The sequence below is a fragment of the Lissotriton helveticus genome, chromosome 9 (genome assembly GCF_964261635.1).
Source record: "Lissotriton helveticus chromosome 9, aLisHel1.1, whole genome shotgun sequence".
In the NCBI taxonomy this organism is placed as follows: Eukaryota; Metazoa; Chordata; class Amphibia; order Caudata; family Salamandridae; genus Lissotriton; species Lissotriton helveticus.
This window is the reverse complement of record NC_136070.1, coordinates 1076644313-1076671008: the sequence shown is the minus strand read 5'-3', so window position 1 is coordinate 1076671008 and position 26696 is coordinate 1076644313. Positions and strand designations below refer to the sequence as shown.

The 26696-nt window shown below is 47.0% G+C and overlaps 1 protein-coding gene across 2 annotated transcripts in view; it reads left to right on the top strand.

Moving 5' to 3' along the window:
* The window catches only part of WDR82 (WD repeat domain 82), a 125825-nt gene that overhangs the window by 73054 nt on the left and 26075 nt on the right, over window positions 1–26696 (top strand). The gene's annotated exons all lie outside the window — the stretch shown is intronic.

The following is a 26696-nucleotide window of genomic DNA, read 5'->3' as shown; positions in this document are numbered from 1 at the left end:
GGATCTTCCATGATAACACCTGGGCCAGACAAGTCACCCTGAGCCAAAAAGCCTGCAGCGTGGTACAGCTCCACACCGTGGGGAGGAAGGTCCCCCTCCACTTCACAGTGGAGGCATAGGGGAGAGAATATCGCCCCCATCCACCAAAGGCGGTTCCTAGTAGGCTTGGTGTAGATATTTAAATTGGATCAGGCAGTGGCGCGATGAGTTTGGATTGAGGCCCTGGCGAGACCTTGAAATGTCCCTATCATTGTCATTCAAGTCTTCAATGTCTACCTTCCAGGCAGTCCGTAGTGCTCCCAGAGTGGTGTGGCTGGGTGCATTCCAGGTTTGATATATTTGTCTGATCTTATGAGCGCCCAGATCCCCCATCAACAGTCTGCCTTCTAACGGGTTGAACTTCGGCAAGTCTGTCATGCACCATATATGAGGGGTTAGAACGTGGCGGAATTGTAGATACTTGTAGAATTGGCTATGGTGGAGCTGAATCTCCTCCTGCAATTGCTGGAAGGATTTGAGCACTGTCCCTCTCATAACATCACTCGGTGTGGACAAGCAATGAGGTCCCATGCTCGAAACCCAGGCAGAGCCGCCACTTGGGTTGTAAATATTCCGTGCCAATGCAGGGTCTCCCAGGTCAGCCTCCCCACCAGCTCAACTGCCAAACAATCTGTCGCCATAATTGAATGACTGCACTGCCGCTGGGGTAAATGTTCTATGCCCGCAGGACTAAAGGAAGTCCAGCACCGACTTGACTGCCCATTGTCCATCTCTCTACAGCGTATGCTGGGGTCAGTCTGTTCACTGTACCACCATTCGTTGATGTTAAGTAGGTGAGAGGCGGCTTAGTAGGAATACACATCTGCTGCGGCTATCCCCCCACAAAGTAGACTGAACACTAGTGCCCAGAGCTGCTCGAACCTGACCTCCCCTACTACTGTGTAATGCCATATGTGAAGTTCTGGAGCTGATACAATAATAGCGGCAGACGCCATCTTGAATATGGCGAACTGACCTAATAGTGGCAAAGGTAAGGGAAACCATGCTCTCGCCACCTTCCGGACACGTGGCAATGCATGATTAATATCATGTGATCAGGAGATAGTCTAGTCTGCAGAAATATAAACCCCTAAAGACTGAAAGCAGTTGACCACCTGAGTCAACTGAGCTGCCCATGTCTCCCCTGCCTTGATCACCGCTAGCCATACCGATTTTGAAGGATTAATCTACAACCCTGAAGTCTCCCCAAACACTGAACCGGAGAGCACTGGATCCGCGAGAAAAAAACAGCACATCATCCTCATACAGTGTGATCCTATCCGATATCTTGGCGGACCATTCAAACCTGCACACGAGGGGTTCATGCCTAACCCGTGCAGACAATGGCTCTACGGCAAGCGCAAAACTGCGGGGGGGATAGCGGCCAGTCCTACCTAGTGCCCCTGGGGTATGGGGAATGGGTCGGGTAGCACCCCAGTCACACGCACAGATGCAGAGAGATCTGTAGAGTAGGCGGATATAAGCCAGGAGCCTCAGACCGAAATTGAGGGCCTGCAAGAGAATGAATAAATACTCCCAGCTGATCGAATCAAGCTCTTAGTCTATATCCGCTAGTAAAATGGCCGCCGGCCATCCTAGTTCTGGTGCCTTCACCGATGCATTATGAACCAGTCTGATGATATGGCGAGTGTATCAGAAAAGGGGGTGGTGATGAACAGAGTGTCTGAATTAAGCAGACCACTCTTACCCAGTCCAAAGATCAGGGCTTGATCCATCACCGTTTTTTAGCTCACTGCACCATCCCAGCTCAGATCCTGGCTACATGCAAATTAGTCTGTTCCTGTCCCAGTGCATGATGGGAACAGGGCAAACCAAACTACCAAGCCAATTCTTATACTGGGAAGGAAACAAGCTTCCGGGGACCGGTTTCTGGCATTTCAGCCGTCGTTGGCCCGGCTTGCTTGAATCCTGATGGTGCAATGAGCAAGGGACTCACATCTGAGTATACCCTTCCACGCTTATGGTGGACAAAATGATTCAGAAAAGGTGCTCACTGCACCATCAGGATTCAAGCAAGCCGGGCCGAAGACGGCTGTAATGCCAGAAACCGGTCCCCGGAAGCTTGTTTCCTTTCCAGTGAAGAATTGGCTTGGTAGTTTGGTCTGCCCTGTTCCCATGATGCACTGGGCCAGGGACAGACTAATTTGCATATAGCCAGGTTCTGAACTGGGATGGTGCAGTGAGCTAAAAAACGGTGATGGATCAAGCCCTGATCTGTTGACTGGGTAGGAGTGTTCTGATTAACTCAGATACTCTGTCCATCACCACCCCCTTTTTGAAATTATTTTGGCCACCACAAGTGTGGAAGGGTATGCTCAGACATGAGTCCCTTGCTCACTGCACCATCAGGATTCAAGCAAGCTGGGCCGAAGACTGCTGTAATGCCAGAAACCGGTCCCCGGAAGCTTGTTTCCTTTCCATTGAAGAATTGGCTTGGTAGTTTGGTCTGCCCTGTTCCCATGATGCACTGGGCCAGGGACAGACTAATTTGCATATAGCCAGGTTCTGAACTGGGATGGTGCAGTGAGCTAAAAAACGGTGATGGATCAAGCCCTGATCTGTTGACTGGGTAGGAGTGTTCTGATTAACTCAGATACTCTGTCCATCACCACCCCCTTTTTGAAATTATTTTGGCCACCACAAGTGTGGAAGGGTATGCTCAGACATGAGTCCCTTGCTCACTGCACCATCAGGATTCAAGCAAGCCGGGCCGAAGACGGCTGTAATGCCAGAAACCGGTCCCCGGAAGCTTGTTTCCTTTCCAGTGAAGAATTGGCTTGGTAGTTTGGTCTGCCCTGTTCCCATGATGCACTGGGCCAGGGACGGACTAATTTGCATATAGCCAGGTTCTGAACTGGGATGGTGCAGTGAGCTAAAAAACGGTGATGGATCAAGCCCTGATCTGTTGACTGGGTAGGAGTGTTCTGATTAACTCAGATACTCTGTCCATCACTACCCCTTTTTGAAATTATTTTGGCCACCACAAGTGTGGAAGGGTATGCTCAGACATGAGTCCCTTGCTCACTGCACCATCAGGATTCAAGCAAGCCGGGCCGAAGACGGCTGTAATGCCAGAAACCGGTCCCCGGAAGCTTGTTTCCTTTCCAGTGAAGAATTGGCTTGGTAGTTTGGTCTGCCCTGTTCCCATGATGCACTGGGCCAGGGACGGACTAATTTGCATATAGCCAGGTTCTGAACTGGGATGGTGCAGTGAGCTAAAAAACGGTGATGGATCAAGCCCTGATCTGTTGACTGGGTAGGAGTGTTCTGATTAACTCAGATACTCTGTCCATCACCACCCCCTTTTTGAAATTAAGTGTATCACTGTGGCATGAAAGCAGCCTGATTTGGATGGACGAGGTCTAAGATATACGGGAGAGGACAATTGGCTAGTACCTTGCCCGATAGTTTAGCTTCTATATTTAATATTATTGGTTGATATGAAGCATATGTGCTTTTAGGAACTTGTCTGGGAGCCCATTAGGTCCCGGGCACGGCCAGTGCACAGACTCTATCGCCCTAGCTAGTTCCTCTTTAGTGATCAGCTAGTCAAGCTGCGTATGCGCCAAATCTAAGACCGATTTTTGGAGGCATGTTGCTTATAAACTCCACTATCTGGTCGTGGGTTAGGACCTCTTACCTAGCATATAAGGCTGCATCATATTCTGCGAAGGCCTGGGCAACCTCAGAGGAGTTGGATCGCAGTCTGCCACTAACATCCCGTAATATACAGGGGCCGACGTCTGCGCCACCTGACACCGTCAATGTAGCATTTTGCTCGATTTGTCGCTCCATTGGTATATCCTACACTTCGCTGCTCGCCACACCATCCAGCCTAGTTTCGGAGTAATTGTTGCAGTTGGTGTGAGAAGAGAAATCTGCATTGAGCCGGCGCCCTTCCTCCATCTCTAATCTTGGTCTTGAGAACCCGCTGCTGTGCATTTAGTGCCACTACTGTTTTGGTTCTGCAACGCAGTTTCCCAGCGCAAAAGCTGTCTGCTTACCGTAGTGTAGGCTTCAGTCTCCCACAGACCCACACTGGAGGAAGCTGTGTTGGCATTAAATAAGTATTCCGTGGTTGATTGGTGAAGCATGGGTCTGTATGATGAATTACACAAATGTCAGGGCGACATTGGCCACCGAAATGGATATCTATGGGGTCCAATACGTAGCGTGAGGGCCACTGGATAATAATCCGACAACCCCTGCGGCAGGATCACTACTCTTGAGACCCTGTGAATGAGGTCTAGGGAGGAAAAGATAATCTAACCTGAACGAAATGGAACAACTTCTACAGTTTCTCCCAGATGAGCATAAGGGCAAAGCACAGGATTTAGTTCAGGAAGGTAAACTAATTTCCAACACATCCATTAGATGCGCTATTGATGCAATCGATACTGCAGCTTAAAGGGATAAATACTAGCATGCTACTACTGAGACATGTCTGGATTGAAACCGGAGTACAGCAGTCCATTCTAAACCCACCCTTCGACAAAATACATCTTTTTGGCCCTGATCTTGATCAAGCGCTTGAAAAATATGAGAAAAATACAGATGTAGCAAAATCCATGGGAGCGCTTCAGTCTCCCTCTAACAGGTTCCTTTTGGTGCTCTTTTTACAAGAGAGGGTCCAAATCCACAGGGACAGACCAAAACACTTCCACTTACAAAAACACTTCTTAATCGTCCTTTACAAAAGGATTTTTCAGAGGAGGATACAGGGGAGACAGTCCAAGGGGCAGAGGTAAGGAAGACTTAAACACTTTCTCCCCCCTATTTGGGAATCAATAACAACCAACAAATGGGTGATTGGAATTATCCAACATGGTTATTGCCTGGAGCTTACCAACAACCCTCGAAACATTCCACTTAGCCTGGACTTGTAAAGTGCAAAAAAAAAATCCTTTTAACAAAGGAGGAACCAGGAGCTTTTATTTAGGTCCTGCACTTCGCTCCTAATAAATGCGTAGGTCAAAGAAGACTGCAGGTCATATGGTTGGAGGGGGGGTGGTAAAGGATTGAAACATGTCTCTTATGGATTGCCCTCACACACCCCGAAGGATATCATGCTTCATCGTGTGGGCTGTGCTCCTCCTCAGGCCGGTGCTGCAATGCCTGACAAGCTCCAGCGAAGGGGCTCTTTGTCGTAGTTCTTTTAAGAGACAGCCGTGAGGGTGAGTGGTCAAGGTATTGGTACGAGTCTGAGTTTGTGGGTTAAAATAGGGTAAGTACTGCCCTATAGGAACAATTTTATTCTTGGGATGTACCAACCTAATTAAAATAAGTGGGTCCTGTCTAGATGTGATTATCTTACAGGGTCTGTTGTCATGTGGTCAACATGTTTCTTGCCAACAACCCCTAATGCGTCAACCGGCAATTCTTCAGGACCAGTGTAAACAGGAGAATTTCTCCTAACTCTAATACTACCACAACACAGGTGCTGCAGGGTAATTAACTGCACTCTTCTTTGACCTACAAAAAAAAAAATCCGCTAAAAGAGCCCCGCAAGCGGCGGAGTTTCTTTAGATAAAGGCCGTTCGCGATGATTTTGAGTGCCAGGTGCTGTCCGCACTGTGCAATGATCATGAACGGCACAATGCACAGCGCAAGCGGGCGCTGCTTCCTTTCTGCCGCTCGAGTAGATTTTTACTCAAGGGGCAGCTTTTTCAACGCTAACGGACGGTTTCTCATCTCGAGTGCTCTTGAGCATACGCGACTACTCGCAATAAAAAATCTGACCGCCACGTTGAGAGCCGGAGGTGGATTTTCCTCACTCGCCAACTTGACGTTGATGAACAGGAGCGAGGGACAAAACTCTGCGAGCTCTGCGGAGTACGGAAAACTCCACAAGCGAGCAGTGCACAAGTGCAGTGAGCAGAGTCCAGGAAGTGGTAAGGAGACAGACTAGTGCTGTCTCTTCCCAAGACCAAAAGTTGTTTAAAAAACGATTTTCACTTTCTGTGTTTACTGTCTTTGCCTGTGGTTGTTAGTTTAAAATTGTAGTTTTAGCCTGCCTGTGGTTGCATATTTTGTCACCTGTTTTGTGTTTTAAACTTGTGGTTTTCCCTGCCCATGATTGCTTCCATTTAGCGTGTTAAATTGTGGGATTTGCAGTCCAACCCCTGTAGTTTGTCCCCCTCATTCCTTGGTGACAATTCTGTTTTCCCTCCAAATGTCTCCTTTGCTCTGTGCTAAGACTTGTATGTTAAAACAGTTCACTCCTAGCCACCATTTTGTGTTCACAAGCCAGTGAAACCAGTCCCCCTGACTCCCCCTGCAACAGGGATTTTCTACATCAGAGGGTGTTTGTGAGCTCTTTGAACTGTGTTTACTAGGGCCTGTGCACTTCGTTTTTTGGCCAGCAGAGGCAGTAAAGTTTTATTCAAACATTGTTAGATTTCAAGTTAGTGAGGCCCTTACCTGCTGAAGTCCAAAGTGTGGATTCAGCCGGTCTGTCTCCTAGGAGATTCTGAACAGGAGAAGCAGCTTCCAACTCCCTGGCCAGCAAACCTTGTCTGAGGTCGCTGGGACCTTATATGGTCTGCTAGTGGTTGGTATATGTCTACACTGATTGATGGTTGTATCTGGTGTTTCTATTGGATTAGGGTTAATGTCCTCGTTGTTTGGGTATTTGAGGGTTCTGATTGGTTTCTGGGTCTGTGATTCAATAAGTGTAGGGTTAGGATTTCTATTGGAAGTAGGGACTAGGGCTTCCTATGTTATTGGTTGTTGGGAGTAGGGTGGGACTAGGGCTAGGGTTAGACCTTTAATTGGAAGTAGTGATTAGGGCTTCTGGGGTGATTGGTTGCTGGACTAGGTGTGGGACTACTGGTAGGGCTAGGGCCTTTATTGGACGTAGAGATCAGGGTTTTTGAACTGATTGGGTGCTTGGGCTAGGGCTAAGATTGGCTGTAGGGTCCTGGTCTCCTATTGGTTCTAGGTTTTAGGGCTAGTGTGATTGGATAGCGTTAGGGCTAGGGTTCCCATTGGCTGAAGGAGTCACCTAATTACTAGGGCTATAAAAGGCCAGGGTAGGGGCGACTCAGGCCAGGGTTGGGGCGACTCAGCCCGGGCAACAAGGCTAAGGGCATAGAGGACAAGGGCAGTTGCCTGTTTGAGCCTGTTAAGGGCAGAGGACAAGGGCCGTTGCCTGTTTGGGACTAGGGCCAGAAATGCTGCCCTTTTTCTCAATTAGCAACACCCAGCCTACACCATCCACATCCACAAACAGAGCAACACACTCACACCAAATGTACACCACGCACAACACTGCACAGATTTATGCACCAGCATGCACTACAAACTCAACCAAACCACATCTACACACCCTACTATCCCAACTACCACACATATCCACCATCACCGACAAACAGTACACAACTCTATCCTATACCACTAACCATTAGACTCATCACTAACACAACGCCAATAAACACCATACTTAACTACATCCCATTCAGACACTCTCCCTGCTGTAAATACACCTAACAGACCACCTTTTATCACTAACAAACATATAATCATCCTTCCATCAGTTGTCCAACAAACACCCTCCTCTCCCTTCTACCATAACACTAACGCACAACACACACTTCACACCACCACACTTTGTAACTCTTGCAACAAACCAGTCTAAGATAAACACTCTCACCTCTACTTCATTCCCTCCTACTCACAACATGCACTCTACTCATAAACACATCACCACCCCCTCTACGCCACAACCTCCTCACAAACAATACTACACAACCAAATCCATTGCATGAAACATATACATACGCACCCTTTTTCACTACTCCTCAAAAGCAAAACATATCACATACACCAGCACATCAAGATCTTCAAAGCACAACACCTCATAATACTTACCATCACAAAATACAATTATATACCCACCTTTCAAACCACACAAAGGAACAAACTCCAATGCCAAGCTTTCACTCATCCACCACACCTAACACAGATACAGCAATATAGCATCTCTCTTCTAACCACCTCTCATCCATTGGACAATTTAGAACATTACTACATGACCCACATGCTGCACCACCTCCCCTGACTCATACACCTTCCGTCTTAAACACACGCAAAAAAATAAGCAATATGCCACACCTCACAACTTTGCTTCCCCATGTCTACTTTCCAACAATGTTACACCACAAAAGCAACACAGCACTCCAACTCACTCTCAAACACCATCTCCAACACACACACGCAGACCCATCAAAATGCCTTCTTAGCATGCTGGATGAGGACCACGATACAGAACAGCTACACGATTGCTATCCTAATACAGCTAATACCAGCACTAAAAACACATCTGTTACAAACCCACACAATACTGATCACTCTTCTACCAAACAAAGTCCCACTATCACCAAAGGCCACTCACTAAACTGTCTACTAATAAATGCTCTAAAAACAAGCATCACATTTACGACCTTCTCACAGATGCAAAACCAGACATACTTTTCATAACCGAATCATGGTTGGGAGAAGATATGGCTCCAGTCCTGCATGAAACCATTCCTCTAGGCTATCAAACAATCACACAAAATCGTATAGCCAAAAAAGGAGGTGGTCTAGCTGTTGTATTCAGGCAAACAATACATATCACTAAAATTGACAGCATCTCCATAAAGAATTGTGAGGCTCTTCTAACCAGATGCAATCCTACAGTCTTCCTCCTGTAACTTCCTGCTCCTTTACAGACCTCCACCTAGCAAGGCAACATTCCCAGACGTACTTCTAGACAGTTTTAATCCTGATAACAATACACTCCAACCTATGCATTCTGGGTGACCTTAACATTTGGTTTGATAATCCCAATATGACCCATCCAAAAAACAATAATCACCGGCCTAGACTCATTGAACCTGCATCAGATTGTCCACAATCCGACACACACCGCTGGACATATCCTAGATGTGATTTTTACTAATACTGAACTAGTTACCTTTCAAACTAGAACTCCAGTCACATGGTCAGACTACCACTTGCTTGCCTTCCAACATAAAACCACGCTAAGCGACTCGCCTAAAACTACCTTACATCCATCCACCTATCGGCCGTACAACAAACTCAATTTGGAACACTTAGAAACACAACTAACATCCAGTACAAATCTGGAAACCATAAATTCTGTTCCAAATCTATGATAGTGGCTACAGGAAGCTTTTGACATCCTGATACCTCTCAAAACCACACAACAGAACAAAAGAGAAAAAGCGTTTTGGAGACACATGAAAATAAGACCTAAAACAACAAATGAGAAAGCTGCAATGTACCTGGCTCAAAACAAACGCCAAACCAGACAAATTTCACCTACAGAAAATTAACAGATTATACAAGTCGGCTATCAGAAAAGGTACTATTCAGACAGAATTCAAAACGCTAAATGTGCAAATAAAGAATTCTATAAAATACTCAATGAATTTCGCAGACCAAATTGCCTAGAAGGAACTCATCCTGTTACTCAAGATATCACAGACAAACTGGCAAATCCTTACACGGACAAAGCAGACACGTTGGACCGTACTTAAAACAGAAACAAAGCACCAGCACTAACCCTTGTACAAAACATTCCAAGAATGCTCTAATCAAGCCTCTCTGTTCCTTCCAACACATCTCACACGATGAATTTATGGACCTGGTCAAAGCAAGCAGGCTTGCCGGCAGCCCTTCTGACCGCTGTATGCCACAAATTTTCAAGACAATTCTTTTAACAACCTCTGCTGCCACTCCAGTAAGAAGAATTAATCAACTATTCCTTAACTGCTGGAATATTTCCAGAAGAACTCAGTCATACATACACCCTTTAGTGAAGAAAACAAACTTGGACCCGCTGAACCCTGACAACTACAGACTCATTACAAATGGACCGTTCCTGGACAAACTGATAAAAAGAGCAGCGTTCGCCCAGATGTCACAATTCATTGAAGAGAATGACATACTTTCAGACTTCCAAACAGGATTCCGTCCGGGAAGAGGCAAAGAATCTGCCCTCCTTGCCATCTGGAATGACCTAAAGAATACAGTTTACCGCAACGGGGTTGCTGTGCTACTCCTCTTGGACCTCTCAGCTGCCTTTGACGCGGTTGACCATGACACTCTGAAACAAAGACTCTATGAAGCCGCATAGAGGGAACTGCTCTAGACTGGATCGCGTCCTACCTTCGAAATAGAACTAATGTCATCCATACCCCACCTTTCTCGTCCAAACTGTACTCCACAATAGCAGGAGTCCCTCAAGGTTCTATCATCTCGCCTGTGCTTTTTCAACAGTTACATAAAGTCATTACCAGTACTGATCAATAAATTTCACCTCACATGCTATAACTATGACACGCAAATACTCCTTCGACTGGAATGCCCCAAAGACATTGGAAAATCACCAATTTTCAGCTGTCTCCGAGCCGTGGATGACCTGGAGCCATCTCCAATTGAATGCTTCAAAAACTGAAATACTCACGTGTGGCGATTGCAAACATTACAACACGCTTGCCGCATGGCCTGATGAACTGGGATCAATGCCTAAAGTATTGAAGGAAGTAAGAAACCTAGGAATGACCATGGACCTCGAGCTGTTGATGAATGCCCAAGTGGATAAACTAGCAAGATCAAGCTTTGCTACTATAAAAACGCTGCGACAAGTTTTCCCTCGTTTGGGATTTCCACACAAGGTCCAACTACCATCTCCTTTGTTCTGTCCAAACTCGACTACGCCAATAGCCTCTACCACGGATCACCTTTAACGACCATGAAAAGACTACAACTGATTCAGAACTCGGCTGCCAGACTACTCTTGCATATCAAACCGCGAGACCACATCTCCCTTGCCTTGAAAGCCCTGCATTGGTTACCGGTTGCCAGAAGATCCACGTTCAAGCTGCTTTGTATCACCCACAAAGCAATACATGGAATGGGACCACTCTACATCAGGAATAAAATCACCAAACACATTCAACAAAGGAACCTCGGCTCTAAAGGAGCATCTCGCTTCAAAATCCCACCATACAAGAAAAAAACCTTTAGTGGAACACCCTTCTCTGTTCAAGCAGCCAAACTATGGAACTCCTTACCCCCCAGCATAAAGTCCACCGACAACCACCTTATCTTAAGAAAACTACTCAAGATTTGGCTCTTCCCCACATAAGCACCCTACGCAAAACATTTTTACAGCATATCCCTCTGTATACAAGCATTTGTTTTCACTATAGATATGTACTTATCTTTGTGTATTACTTTGCATAAACATGTAAAATAATTATGTTGAGAGAAATAATAATAAATAAAAATCATCTTTGGTCTACATGTACATACTTCCATTGTGCATCTATGTACCTTCCATGTACTTACATCTGTGTGTCTGTTACTTTTCTCCTGAAAAAGCATATCCAATGCACTACCCTTTTTCTCATCCTGTGCCTCTATCAATATATTTATTCTACATATACTTACCTCCTTTATGTATCTATATACTTTCAATGTAATTATGGATCTATATATTGATCACTTTCTTCTAATTTAGCATTTCCAATGCACTTCCCTATTTCTCAGCCTATACTTCGCTCAATATATCTTCTAGCCCAACCTTCTGACTCATCTCAAACTTCTTCTACTACTCCTTCCAATGCACTACCCTATCTCTCATCCTATACATCTATCAATATATCCTTTACATCCACTCTCTCATTTATCCCATACCACTACTATGATTGCCAAAATAACCCTTTCTAGACTCTCTCCTACTCTACCCCTCCTTGCATCCTCTGACACCTATTTTACTATAACGATCCCCTAAAACAAACCTTTCTAAACTCTTCCCTCTGACTGCTCCCCTCCAAAACTCAGTTTCACTCATTCAATAGCCTCCTCCTACTGGTAAGACTTTAAAAAAAAAAAGGAAAAAAAATCCTTCACTCTTTTATCCCTCCACTATCCTTTTCAATTGAAATTAACACTAACATGTTCACTTCTCGAATTTCATATTAAACTATACGAATATACTACCCAAATAACTGACTAACGTATCCACTACTCAAATTACTTCATATTTTTTACTATACTAGTTTTCAACAGTAATCCTTTATGGGTTCCGGAGTGGCGTGCTACTCGCCAGAAAAGCGCTTCAACACCCATCAGGGGTAACAAGTGCTATATGAATGCAAATCTTTCTTCCACTTTTATCCCTCCGCTATCCTTCTCACTCTAAGTAACTGACTTATATCCACCACTGAAATTACTTCATATTTCACCATATTAATTCACCCCATATCCTTTGTAGGCTTCCTGAATAGCGTGCGTCAACAAGCGCTATATAATTACAAACCTTTGTCCTCCTCTATCCTTCTGCTATTTTTATATATTTTTTTTTATTAGGTCTTTTTTCTGCACATATACACATAAACAAAACACATATACATGAAACATATAGATTTCACAGGTTATCTTTTTGATACAAGACCCCCAGCCTCTGCTAGGTGGCTGCTTGAGGGTCAGTACATAACGTTACATTTACTTCCTTGTTTCTATCTGTTGTAACATATAACACTAAACAAATAGGGTGTGGCGGTCATCATAGGATTAGGCGATGCGTAGGTGCCCTCGGGTGCTCGGTCTCTTTCTCTCCACCTCTTTTTTTTAATTTCTTTTTTTATTTTTTGTATTTTCCCCTCTGGTTCATGGGGGTTCGTATTGGTCTAGGTCTCTGTCCAGATTTGTCCACATCTCTCTGATGGGGTTCCTCCAAGGTGTGTTTCTTAGTGCTTGCATGTCAGCCCCTCTTAGGTATGTTACCCAGTTCATCCAGCCTTTGAATGTGACTTTGGCTGTATCTTTCCAGTTTGAGAGTACCAGTTTCGTAGCTGCTGTTATTAGGAAGTCAATGAGGTATTTGTCATGTTTTGATTTTACATTAGCTGTTATAATTGCCATGGTGATTGTGGCGAACTCCTCTTTGAGTGCGCATCCTAGTGTCTTATTAATGAAGGCTAATATACTTTTCCAAAAATGTTTAACTTTAGTGCAGTGGAAGATATGGTGTGCCAGGTCTCCTTTCCCTATGCCACAGTTCCAACAGCATTCATTCTCTTTTAGACCCATCCTTGCTAATCTTGCCGGGGTCCAGTATATCTTGTGCAATAGCCAGAATTTTGTCTGCGCTAAGGTCGGGGATATCCTATTTTTTGATGGTGATGCCCAAAGGGTGTGTCTTTCCTGGTCGGTGAGTGCGGAGGGAAGTTGTGAATCCCAATACATGTTAATTTTGCGGCTCAGATTTGAGGCTTTGGGTCGAAGAAGTCTGTAGAGGTGGGAGGCCATGTGGCCCACTTTGTTTAGATTCTTCATGTATTGGATAATCGTGGGTTTATGTCTTATCTTAGATTTCGTTAGGGCAGTCTTAATTTTGAGAAAGTTATAGAGTTCTATGTCTGGAAGGTTGTGTTCTGCTTCTAGGGTATTGAAGGTATGGGGGTTGCCCCTGTCTTCCAGTTGGTCTGGGACCGAGATTCCTAGTCTTGTCCAGTGTTCTATGTCCAGATGTTTCCCTCTGTATTTTATTTTGGGTTTGCACCACAGTGATTCCCAGTTTGAGTTCTTAATGCTGTGTTCGAGTTTCCGGTCTACCTTGAGTAGCGCTATTCTAGTGTTCTTGAGTATGGGGCTGTGCGGTTGTGCCCGAGAGCTTGCGGTGAGTAGTTATAGGGTCCGCATTATCTAGCATAGCCCTCTCAATGTTGAGCCATGTCGGCGTGTATTTCTGGTTGTTGATTATCCAGTACATCCCCCTGTCTGGCTATGAAGGCTGTCTGGAATGTCCTAAAGTCTGCCATGTTTAGCCCCCCTAGTTTCTTCTCTAGTTTTAGTTTTTGCAGGCTTATTCTTGGGTTTTTTACCCCGCCATAGGAAGACGTTTATCATTTGATCTATTTTGCGGTGGAACTCGTCTGAAAGGGTAAGTGGTAACATGCTGGCCAGGTAGTTGACCACCGGGGTGACCATCATTTTTATCGTGTCTATTCTACCCCACCATGTGAAAAATTTGGGAGACCATTTCTCTAGTAGCGTTTTGATCTTCGTTAGGGTTAGTTTCTCGTTATGTTCTAGAGTGGCCTTTAGACTCTTTCCGAATTGTATACCTAGGTATTTGACGAACCCGGGCAGCCAGGATAGTCCAGAGTCTCCTATTACCTCCTTGTGTGTGTGTACATTGAGTGGCATACACTCCGACTTGTCTCTATTCAGTTTGTATCCTGAGAACGCAGAGTATCGCGCTATGCTGTCTATTAGGGCCCTTCTAGAGTTTTCTGGCTCTTCTGTGAATGAGTATGTCTGCGTACGCTGCAATTTTCACTGTCACCCTATTGATTGTAATTCCTGCTATCTTCCTGTCCGATATTACATCTTTAATCGGGGGTTCAAGTGCCAGGAGGAATAGTGCTGGGGATAGCGGGCAACCCTGCCTTGTCCCCTGCTGGAGATTGAATTGCTGTGAAGTCGTACCATTAATGGCTAACTGTACTTTGGGAGCCTTATACATCGCCATTACCTTCCTGATGTAGCTTTCTCCTAGGTTATAAGCTTGCATGGTCTGTTCTAGGAAATGCCAGGAGACCCTATCAAAGGGTTTCTCTGCGTCGAGTGTGATTGCTACTGTTGGGTTATTGGTTTTGGAGGAGTGCTTTTGGACGTGGCAGAGTAGTCTAGTGTTGCCGTGGGACATGCGTGCCTTCAGGAAGCCTACTTGTGTATTGTTGATCATTTGAGGTAGAACGGTGTTCAGTCTTGTGGCTAATATTTTGGCATAGATCTTGCAGTCAGTGTTGATAAGTGAGATTGGTCTGTAGTTTTGGGGGCGCTGTGTGTCCTTGCCTTCTTTCGGGATGACTATTATATCTGCTTCCATCATTGATTTTGTGACTGTGCCCTCATTCTCAGTGGTTAAAGACCTTTCTCATTGTTGGGATTAGGTGGGTTCTGAAGGTTTTATAGAAGGTTGCTGTGTAGCCGTCTGGTCTGGGGCTTTGTTGTCCTTAAGGGACTTGACCGCCATTTCTATCTCGTTTGTGCTTATTTCTTTGCCATGGCTTTGTTTTTCATCGTTTGAGAATTTGGGTAGGTTTAGCTCTCTTAGGTAGGCTTCGCACCCTTCCAGGTCTAAGGACTCGTCTCTTTTGTAGAGGACATGGTAGAATTCTTTGAATGTGTGTAGTATGTCCTTGTGTTGTGTGTGTGTTTTGTTGCTTGTGTCTGTGATGATGGATATGGAGTGTTGTCTGTCTGTGCTTGAGGTATGAAGCTAGATTTTCCCCCGCTTTGTTAGCCTCGCATAAGTTCATCTGCTTGTATTTTTTTATCCATAGACCTGCCCTTTCGCTCAGGATTTTGTTGTACTCATACTTTTTGCTGGTGAGCTCATTCAGTGTGTTGCTGCTCTTGGTGTCACTAATGTGTGTCGTTTGTAGGCGTTTGATGTCTATTTCTAGTTGCTCTATCCTTGCTCTTGCTTCTCTGTCCCGCCTACCCTTGATCTCTATAAGTCTTCCTCTAATTTTCGCTTTGAGTGCGTCCCATAGGATTTCTGGGTCTGTCGGGAGTGTGGGTATCTGTAATGTAGTCCTCGATGGCTTGCTCTGTTTGTCCTCTTGTCGTGCCGTGACTATATTGGTGTATCGCCATCTGCGGGTGGTATTCTCATTGTGACTCCCCTCTAGTTGTAGGCTAATGCATGAGTGGTCTGATACGTTCTAGCCGCTATATCCGTTTGTTTAATTAGGTGTGTGTGTGAGCCTGAGATGAGGATGTAGTCTATTTTACTGTATGAGTTACGTGGCGCTGAATAGAAGGTGTAGTCTCTGGTGGTGGGGTGTTGGAGTCTCCATTGGTCTTACAGGTTGAATCTGTTGCAGATTATCTTTGACAGTGTGTGATGGTGGTGGTAGGGGGTGTGCCCTTTATTGCCTGTCTATGGTGTAATCTAGTGCAAGGTTAAAGGCGCCCGCCATGATTAACAGGTCGTTGGGAGCGCTTGCCTCCATTCTGCGCGTGATTCCCTCCCAGTATGTTGTGTCATCATTGTTTGGGGCGTATAAGTTAGCTACCATTATCTTCTCATCCCCCCTCATCAGATGTGTTATTAGTAGTCTTCCTTCCTCGTCATGTTGCTGGCTTATGATTGATAGTTTCGAATTTCTGTTTACCATTGTGGTAACTACGCGCTTCTTGCCTTTCGCTGGGGAGCATGCTACCTCTCCTATCCATCTTGCTCTAACTTTGGACGCGTTCTCCGTAGAGAGTTTCGTTTCTTGTAATAATATGATGTCCCCTTTTGTTTTTGCTTGGTAGTCTAGTATCTTCTCTTGACCGGATGGTTTAGGCCCTTAACGTTTAGGGAAACTGCCTTCAGGTCTGTTGATATGGAGGGGCTGTTGTTCAGCCCCTTGGTAGTTTTATTACGTTGTGTCATGGATTGCGTTGTGTTTGTGAGAGTGAACCTTCGTTGCTACCTGGGCTTTATTGTGGTGTGACCGAGTAGTTGGGTTATCTAATCCTACTATAATGACTGAACTAAACAAAGACATAACTAATACATTACTACGACTTAAACATACAATACTGACAATACACTCCTCTCCCTCCCCACCTGTATTAAACTTTTGTGCTGTAGGCATGCAACAGCAGGATCCCCCTGCCCCACCCTCTTCCCTGGGTTGTATAGTTAGTCTTAGCGTTAACCGTTACTTATAGTTAGTTAGATTTTTACATATACTTGTTTGCTATGCCCCTTTCCGCAGTCTTGCATACTTTAGAAAGGATATATGGTCAGTCACTTGGTCTTGTATCCCGCCGGACTAGTCTGTGTTGGGTCACCTCGCCATCGTTTTGTTACGGTGTCCTACTCATTAACGACTCCGTTCTGTCTGGCCTCTGGGTTCGGTGCTCTGTCCGTGCGCACCTGAGTCACTCTTTGGTTCTTCCTGTGCTCTCTTCTTTAGTTTGTTGAGTGTACGTGCGCGTTGCCCCCATGAGGTAGATTGGTCTTTTTATTGTCCTTTGATTGTTCTTTACTTCCGTTAGGTTGAGGTAGAGTCGGTCTTTTTTATTGTTCACTTATTGTTCTTTTCTTCAGTTAGCTTGAGGTAGTTTGTCCCCTATCGGTAGAGGCTCGTTTTTGGCCTTACGTATTGTGTTGCCTTGGAGATGGTAGAGATGGTGTTGGTTTTTACTCCACTCGAGGGTCCGGAGAGGCCCTTCTTTTACTTGATTGTGGGTTTGTTGTTTCCATTGCTTGTTGTCGGTCCATTTAAGTATCTGGTTAGATCTCCTGGATTCTCGAAGAATTGTGACCTCCCTTTGTGATTTTGAACCTTGTTGGTCCCACGAAGGAGAAAAGGAAGCCCTCCTTCCTGGGTCTGTCTTGCTGATTCAGGAAGCCTTTCCTTGTGTCCACCGTGGGTTTTGAGTAGTCCTGTGTGATCACAATTGTTTGGCCATTCCATTGTAGGTTTTCTTTCTTGCTACTCCAAAGATGGCTTCGGTTTGATACGTTCTTAGTGGTTTGCATATTATTAGTCTTGCTCCTGCTCTTTTAGTCGTTCTGATTGCTGGTACTCTGTATGCCTTGTCCAGTTCAAACGGGGTGTCGAACTTGAGGTTAGTGAGCTTCGGTATTGGCTCCTGTAGCATCTCCATGCATGAGCCCGCTTTGTCCTCCTCTCCCTCTGGTATGCCTAAGATCCTTAGGTTGCCTTTTCTACTGCGATCTTCCAGCTCCCCGGTATGTTTTAGGAGTTTTTCAGTGGTCCTTGTTAGTGACGCGACTGCTTGTTACGTGTGGTGGTCTCCATTTTCTAGATCGCTGACTTTTTGTTCCACTGTGCTTATTCTGTTCGCCTCATGTATGTCCGCTCTGACGGCCGCCAGTTCGTGCTGAATTGCATCAGTTTTTTGCTTTGTTGTCCTTGCCAGCTAGTGTACTTCTGCTAACTTATTGAGTATCATATCTAGGGTGGCGTTGATGTCTGGTTTACGTTTGATTGGTGAATCACCGCATACCTCCGGCTTGGTTTTCTTAGGGAGTTGCCCATTCCTCCCCTCGTTGCCAGCCATTGTCTCCACCTCCCGGTCTGCTGGATGAGATCGAGTCTCCTGCTAGCGTTCTGGGCTCCTGGAGGAGCGTCTGTTATTTGGAGTCGCTGTGAGCTTCAGGTTATCGCTCTCCTTTGCAGGGCCAGACGTGTGCTCTTCCGCTGTCGCTGCCTGTAGTCCGGTGTTGTCCTTGCTTTTGTTACAGTTGCCCGAATCTCTGTAGAGTGCTCAAGGGGGCCGCCCTCGCTTTTGTCTGCTCTTTCTTAGCGGTTGTCGTGTCTGCTATCTCTCCGCGTGAGCCCCGTTTGGGTGGCGTTCGTATCTGCAGTGCGTGCCCGGCCTCCCTTGCAGCTCCTGTCACCCCGTTGTCTCAGCTAAACACTGCTGCTGTGTTTGCCACCTCACACCCTGTCTGCTTTTGGTACCTGCACAAGTGCCACCATTTCCTACGTAACGTTTGTTCTTGTGCCTCAGTGTCTAGCATATGTTGCAGTGTATTACCTCTAGTTGTACTATGTTTTATCCAGTATTTGGGTGTCTTTCATAGATTCACATGCCTGAATCATCCCCCGTCATCGAGACGGGAGCCTCCGGTATATAAAAAGTAATGTCCTAAAGACATACATAGAAAAGAATAGGCCCAAAGGTCTCACCTTAGTAGCCTATCCACGTCCTTTTGTAGGAAGGACCAAACAGAGCAGGCCCCAAGGGTCCCACCTTGGTGGCCTATCTGTGTCCTTTTGTAAAAAAGGACCAAATAAAGTACAACAGCCAATCAGCTACCACCTCCTTCTAGAACCTTCCTGCCAGAAGCCCAAGTCTCTCAGATTTTCTACCGCACGTTGTGCTAGGGAGTCTCCATCTGAGTTCTCCTCAGGAATTTCTCTTTTTCTTCAATAAACAACCTTTATTAGTCTCTAAAGTTATGTCTGATAGTCAGAAGAAAGGTCTTTTCCGGGCTTGTTCCTCCTGCAGCAAGAAAAGACTTCACATTGACGATAAACATGATAAATGTTTATATTGCCTTTACCCTCACCACCAGGCAAAGGACTGCAAAATATGTCGGACCTTCTCCAACAAGACCCTCAAGGACCGAGAAGGTCGACTTCTGTTGTGGCTCAACAGGCTCAAGACCAAGACTGATGACTTGGTATCCGAAGGTGAGAGTATGTCTGGAGTGTCGCAATTTTCCTTGAAGAGGCCAAGGGTTTCTTCCCCTAGCCCCACAGACACCCCTCCTATGAAGACTTCTAAAAAGTCCTCAGAGGGCAAGCCATCTGTGTCTGGCAAGGACCTACCTGTCCCAGGGAAACAGCCACTGGTCCCGGCGACGACGACGACGACGGCGTCGATGGTGCATTCGGCACAGAAAACCGTCTCGACGACGACAGTGTCGACGACGACGGCCTCATCGGCTTCCTCCTCGTCGACGAGGACTACGCCTTCATCGTCGGCGAGTAGACCTACGCCGTCGACCATCCCGGTCACTCCGACGACGAAGATCTCGTCGTCGACGACGAGACCGTCGTCTAAGGCGTCGACGACGACACCATCGAGGACAACGCCGTCGACTAAGTCTACCTCGTCGACGAGGATCATCCCGTCGACGGTGGGAAAGCCGACGACGAGTACACCGTCGACGGTGGGGACTTTACCGTCGACGAAAATGACGTCGAAGAAGACATCGTCGTCGCAGCCACCGTCGACGACGATTAAATTACCGTCGACGAGCATATCTACCATGGCACCGTCGCTTTCGACGTCGACAGGACCCTGGAAGGAGTCTGCACTCCTCTCCCACGCCATGGATGCTTTTCCACCGCAAGTGAGCCATGTCACTGTGAAAATTACTAAACGGCCTATTACGCCGCACCAGATTTCACCCGGTAGGATACAACAACTTCCTCCGGCCTGTATACTACAAGGTCAAGAGTCGGACGAGGACTCATTTACGCAGGCTACTAGTCCATCGGACCTAGTCCTGAAATGCCAAACCACGGACGAGGAACCTGAAGAGGAGGAAGACCTTCCACAACAACAGGACCAGCCTCCGCCCCAGGCACAGGTAACTCCTATGGTGTGTCTCCCCGCATCCATTGTCTCGGACCTACAATTCCTCATACAGGATTATAAGGAAAGGTTCCCGGAGAAACATTCTGCGTCGGCACCTCCAGCTGCACAGGCGCCAGCTCCTTCATCTGGCCATAGACCAACTCCACTGCTCATTGAGAAGACGCAGGTTCCGACTCAGGACGCTCCCTCCTCTGACGATGAGGAGAGGGAACAGGAGGAAGGTGAAGTCGATGACGACCAGTCGGACCCGGATGCAGATCAAGATTATGTGGCACATTCTCCAGCCTCTCCGGATCCGCAGACCTCGGAGTCTCCACCTGCAGACATCGGTGGATTCCACAACATCATTGAGCGGGCGGCTTAGAGGTTCCATATGTCCATGGAAACTCAGGAAACGGAATGCTTCCTTTATGACTTCAAGGAGCCCACTAGGAAAACTTCAAGCTCAATTCCCATAATTGACTACATTTGGAAGCAGGGCAAACAAATCATGCAAGCGCCTGCCTCTATACAGGTGGTGGTGCCCAGGCTTGATAAGAAATACAAGGCCACCTCCACGGCACCGGCATGCCTGACAGGTCACCCCAAACCAGATTCCGTGGTGACTCAAGCGGCGCAGAAGAACGCTCGCAATCAATCCTCGCCTCTATCAACGCCACCTGAAAAGGAGGGCAGGAAACTGGATGCCGTTGGCAAACGCTTTACTACCACTTCAGCCATGACGGTCAAAGTGGCTAATTCGATAGCCCTCCTGGGACGTTACAATCGCCAACTCTGGGCGGACATTGCACCCTATCTAGCAGATCTGCCGGAGGATGTCAGAGAGGAGGCACATTCACTTCTATTGGAAGGACAGACCTCCGCCTCAGAGCTCATCGATTGTGCCATTGATGCCGCCACGACTGGTTTCCGGCAATTGGCAGGAGCTGCAGTCCTGAGGCGACAGGGCTGGCTCAAGGCCACCACTTTCCGCCAGGAGGTGCAAACCAGGATATTAGATATGCCTTACGATGGCCAGCATCTGTTTGGGGAACAGATTGACGCAGCCCTTACCACCATAAAAAAGGATACAGATACTGCCAAGGCTCTGGGTACTTTACAATTCCGGACCCAGTCCTTTCGTGGCAACCGGGGAAGAGGTCAACCTGCATACAAAGGTTCCTATCAGAATAGGTCTTCGTACACATATTCGCAGTCCAAGCCACAGTTTCAGCAGCGACAACCTCAACAAGGCCGACAGTCTTCCTACGGCAAGTCCAATTACTGAGGAAGAGGCCAAAAACGACCTGCTGGCAATAGACAATGACTTGTCTCCCTCGCTAGCCCCTCCACCACTACATTCTTTCAAACTTGGAGGGAAACTGAAATACTTCCATCGAAATTGGCAAACTATAACAACGGATCGGTGGGTACTCCAACTCATTCGATTTGGACATTCCCTAGAATTTACCTCTATCCCCCCAACTACGCCACCGTGCCAGCGATCACACAGGCACCTACGATTGCTTCTTCAGGAAATAGCTTCCATGCTGCAGAAGGGAGCGATAGAGAGAGTTCCACGGGCCCACAAGAATCAGGGTTTCTACTCTCACTTCTTCCTAATCCACCAAAAAGGAAAGAAATGGCGCCCAATCCTGGATCTCAGGGCACTCAACGTGTTCCTAAAGAAACAATCATTTCGTATGGTGACTCTGCAAGAAATCCTTGGGCTACTGGACAAAGGGGACTACATGACGTCCTTAGACCTCCAGGACGCCTATTATCATATCCCTATTCTCAAAGGGCACAGGAAGTTCCTCAGGTTTGCGGTGGCAGGACAGCACTACCAATTTCGGGTCCTTCCATTTGGCCTCAAATCGGCCCCGAGGATCTTTACCAAATGCCTCTCGCCAGTAGCGGCATTTCTTCGTCAACAAGGCCACCAGGTGTTTCCATACCTGGACGACTGGCTGGTGAAGGCACCGACGGCAGCCGCCGCAGCCTCGTCCTCCAGCGCCTGTCTGGATATTTTCCACCGCCTAGGACTAACCCTCAACACTGCCAAGTCAACTCTGGAACCCACCAAGGTCATCACATTCCTTGGAGCGACTCTGGACACGGACCGTGTCAAGGCTTTCCCCTCCCAGGAGAGAAAAATCAAGCTCATCTCCTTGGCCAAGGCAGTGGCTTCGCGGAAGACTCTTCCGGTCCGCACGTTCAAGTCTCTTCTAGGCATGATGTCCTCATGCATCCTGCTCGTTCCACACTGCCGCCTAAAAATGCGCCCACTCCAGAGGCACTGACAAAGCAATGGACTCAAGCCACAGGTTCTTTCGAGGACCGCATACGAGTCACTCGACCCATTATCAATCATTTACAATGGTGGACATCTCTCCACCACCTCTCAAAGGGTCTGCCGTTCCTGCTCCCAGCGGAGCCACATGTAATAACTACGGATGCGTCCCTGGAAGGCTGGGGAGCTGTCCTCCAGGACCTCCAGATCAACGGCAAATGGACAACACAGGAAACCAAGCTCCATATCAATCTGTTGGAGTTACGGGCGGTTTTCCTGGCTCTACAGGCGTTTCTTCCACGCATTCGTCACTCCCCAGTGCTCGTCAGGACGGACAACACCACGACGATGCACTACCTGAACAAACAGGGGGGGACGCGTTCCATCTCGGTATCTCGAGAATCGCTGACAATCTGGAACTGGCTTCTGACACATGGCATAGTGTTGAAAGCGGAGTACGTCCCGGGCAAGGACAACGTCTTGGCGGACGCACTGAGCAGGGAGAAGTCTCCTTCCCACGAATGGGAACTGGACAGGGAGGTGCTGGACCATATCTTCCAGAAGTGGGGCACCCTGAACATAGACCTCTTTGCCACCAGAGAGAACGCCAAATGCCCAAGCTTCGCAAGCAGGCATCACCACTCAGGAACCCTCGGGAATCAGCCTGGCTCCTGAATACCGAGAATTCAGCCATCTGAACATCCCGCAGGATTGCAGAGATGTCCTTGCGAAAGCTAGAGCTGTCAGCACTAACAAAACCTACTCACTAAAATGGAAGCGATTCTGTTCCTGGTGTGTGGATCAAGGCTTGCACCCCTTCCAGGCCACTCCACAGCAGCTGCTACCATACCTGTTACACCTTGCGCAGTCTGGCCTTGCGCATACCTCCATCAAAGTGCATCTAGCGGCGATTTCAAGGTTCACAAGAAAGGCTACAGGCCCATCTTTGTGGTCGGACAGACTCATCAAACAATTCCTAAAAGGTCTATTCAGGTCCTTTCCACGACCACGGCCTATTCCTCCATCGTGGCACCTCAATGTGGTTCTTCATCAACTAATGAAGCATCCCTTCGAACCCATCCATAAGGCTGAGATCAAGTTCCTCTCATGGAAAACGGCCCTCCTCCTGGCACTAACCTCTGCCAGAAGGGTCAGTGAATTGCAGGCTCTATCCATCCAGGATCCTTTTCTTCAATTCAGAGAGGACAGAGTCATTCTGAGGACTAACCCTCGCTTCATTCCAAAAGTCCCTTCGGACTTCCACCTTAATGAACCGGTGGTGCTTAGATCGTTCTTTCCGAATCCTACAACGGCAGCTGAAAGAACTCTACATTCTCTGGATCTAAAGAGATGCCTTAAATTCTACATCGATAAGACACGACACTTTCGAAAGTCATCCCAGCTCTTCATTGCCTTTAGTAGACCAAGACTGGGCATGCCCCTGACAAAGCAGAGCATCTCCAGATGGATCTCTTCTGCGATCACCTTTTGTCACGACAAGGCCGGACGGCCTTTAGACTCACGAGTCAAAGCTCATTCGACTAGAGCCATGTCCACGTCTGCGGCGCTGTTCGCTGGAGTGCCGATATTGGACATCTGCAGAGCGGCGACATGGAAGTCCCCGCACACCTTCACCAGGCACTACTGCCTGGATACTGAGCTGATGAAGGATGCAGCAGTGGGCCGAGCAGTGCTTCGCCATCTATTCCAGTGAGGTGAGCCCTACTACATCCCTCCATCCTTTACGGGTATGCATTCTCTTACTGTATTTATATGCCATTGCATTTGGTGATTTGTAGTCATGTGATATGTTTTATCTACATGTTCATACCTGCTCTTCATACAGAATGTGCATAATGTATTGCTCGCTACTCTGATTCAGGCATGTGAATCTATGAAAGACACCCAAATACTGGATAAGAAATGCGTTACTTACCTGTAACTGCAGTTATCCAGTATTAGTGTCTTTAATAGATTCACATGCACCCTCCCGCCTCCCCTGGCATGGCTCACCTTTCTCTCTAATGAGTTTACGCCTAACTAGCTTGGTGCGTACGAAAATCTGAGACTTGTGCTTCTGGCAGGAAGGTTCTAGAAGGAGGTGGTAGCTGATTGGCTGTTGTACTTTATTTGGTCCTTTTTTACAAAAGGACACAGGCCACCAAGGTGGGACCCTTGGGGCCTGCTCTGTTTGGTCCTTCCTACAAAAGGATGTGGATAGGCTACTAAGGTGAGACCTTTGGGCCTATTCTTTTCTATGTATGTCTTTAGGACATTACTTTTTATATACCGGAGGCTCCCGTCTCAACGACGGGGAATGATTCAGGCATGTGAATCTATGAAAGACACTAATACTGGATAACTGCAGTTACAGGTAAGTAACGTATTTCTTCTCTTGTATCCTGCACACTTGTCTCAGCCAAATACTGCTGCTGTGCTTGCTACCTCACACCCTGTCTGCTTTTGATACCTGCACAAGTGCCACCAATGCCTACGTAACGTTTGTTCTTGTGCCTCAGTGTCTAGCATATGTTGCAGTGTATTACCTCTTGTACCCTGCACACTCGTCACTCTTTCCTCCTGTACTGCACCGTTTGCTACCTCATGTATTTTGTTTGCCCACAATTGTCACTTTTACCTCATGTGACTTATCGTCCATTTTTGTAATTTGCTCGCTTGTAAATTTCTGTTCCTATTATGAAGTGCTCTGACGCCTTCGGGGAAAGTCCGCGCTATATAAAGACGCGTAAGTAAATTGTTCCGCTCTGCCCAGCGTCGCTGTTAGAACACCTTACACCCTTTGCTCAAGATGGCTGCCCTTGTTTGTGGTTGCGGTTTCACTTTCACTGCCTGTGTTCATTTAAGATGGTGACCCCCCCCCTTTGCATTTGCGGTTTTGTTTTCCTTGTGTTACCGTTTTTGTCCCCTTTCCTATCTTCGTCTTTCATCCGCTTTGCTTCCGCTTGTATCTCGGAAGAATTCAGTCGTTTTGTGCAGATCTGTTGCATCAGTGCCTGCCCCCTCTGCGGCGTGTTTGCCTCGTCACTGCTCCGTTCTCAGCTACAGTCTTCCTATGTTCCGGCTTTATTTCCTGTTTAGTCCAGCCCTTTTGGATCGTATCCTGGTCTCCGTGCTACGTTTCCCGCTTATTCTTTACCCGCTGTGCAATATCCACGTTGCCGTTCCTCCCTCCTCTCCGTGGGCTTAAGATGGCGGCCCCCCTCATATGGTTGCAGTTTCACTTTAGGTATCGGAGCTGTGATTGCCGTTTTTTTTGCTTCCGTCTGTATCACGGAGCGGGAACGGGGACTCTGCAGCACTCGTTCTTCCTGACAGACCTGTTCTGTCGGGGCACGGCTCCTCTTCGGTGCGGTGCGATTAGCCCCTGTCTCTAGGTGGCTGCCCTCCGGTACTGGCTCTCTCAGGGTCCGTACGTCCGCTTCATTGGGCTTTTACTCTCATTATTCTGCCACCTCAGTTCACCGGTCGCAGCCCCTCTCATAGCTGGCCCTCTCCGTCTATGGGGATGTTTCTTTTCCGCATTAGAGAGGCGGTAGGCGCATTTTGTTGTTGATTGCCCCCAGGGAATGGCGGAGTTCTGGATCTAGGCAACCTTCTTCATTGCCGTCCAAGCCACGCCACTTCCTATCCTTCTGCTATCATTCCAAATCCAAATAACTGGATAACCTATCCTCCACTTAAAATGTACTTGCATGTTTCACTATACTAATTCAACACTAATCCTCTAGGGGTCCCGGAGTAGCGTGCTACTCGCCGAAAAAGCACTTTGACGCCTCGTCAGGGGTAGTAAGTGCTATATAAATGCAATTACAATACAATATGGACTTCCCATTCAGCAGACCGCACTAGGGAGACGCTTAATGCCCTCTACCGACACACAGAGGTACTGCCGGTGGGGAAAAATTAGGGATCCAGTCTGTCGACTTGGGAGAATTCTAACATAAAGCTTTTCCGAAGGTAAGTAACTTTTTCCTCAAGTGCACTGGTTTATCTCAACTGGTTGTCTCTATCAGAGAGTATACAGTTCAAGGCCCTTTGTATAACCGATTGCGCTCTGCATAATAGGGACCCCCAACTTTTATATTGGTAAAGTAGTTATAGGACCGTGTTGCTCAGGCAAGTAGGTGAATTGCAAGTTTTAGTTGTACATGACGCCCTTCCTTTCAAATACAATGACACA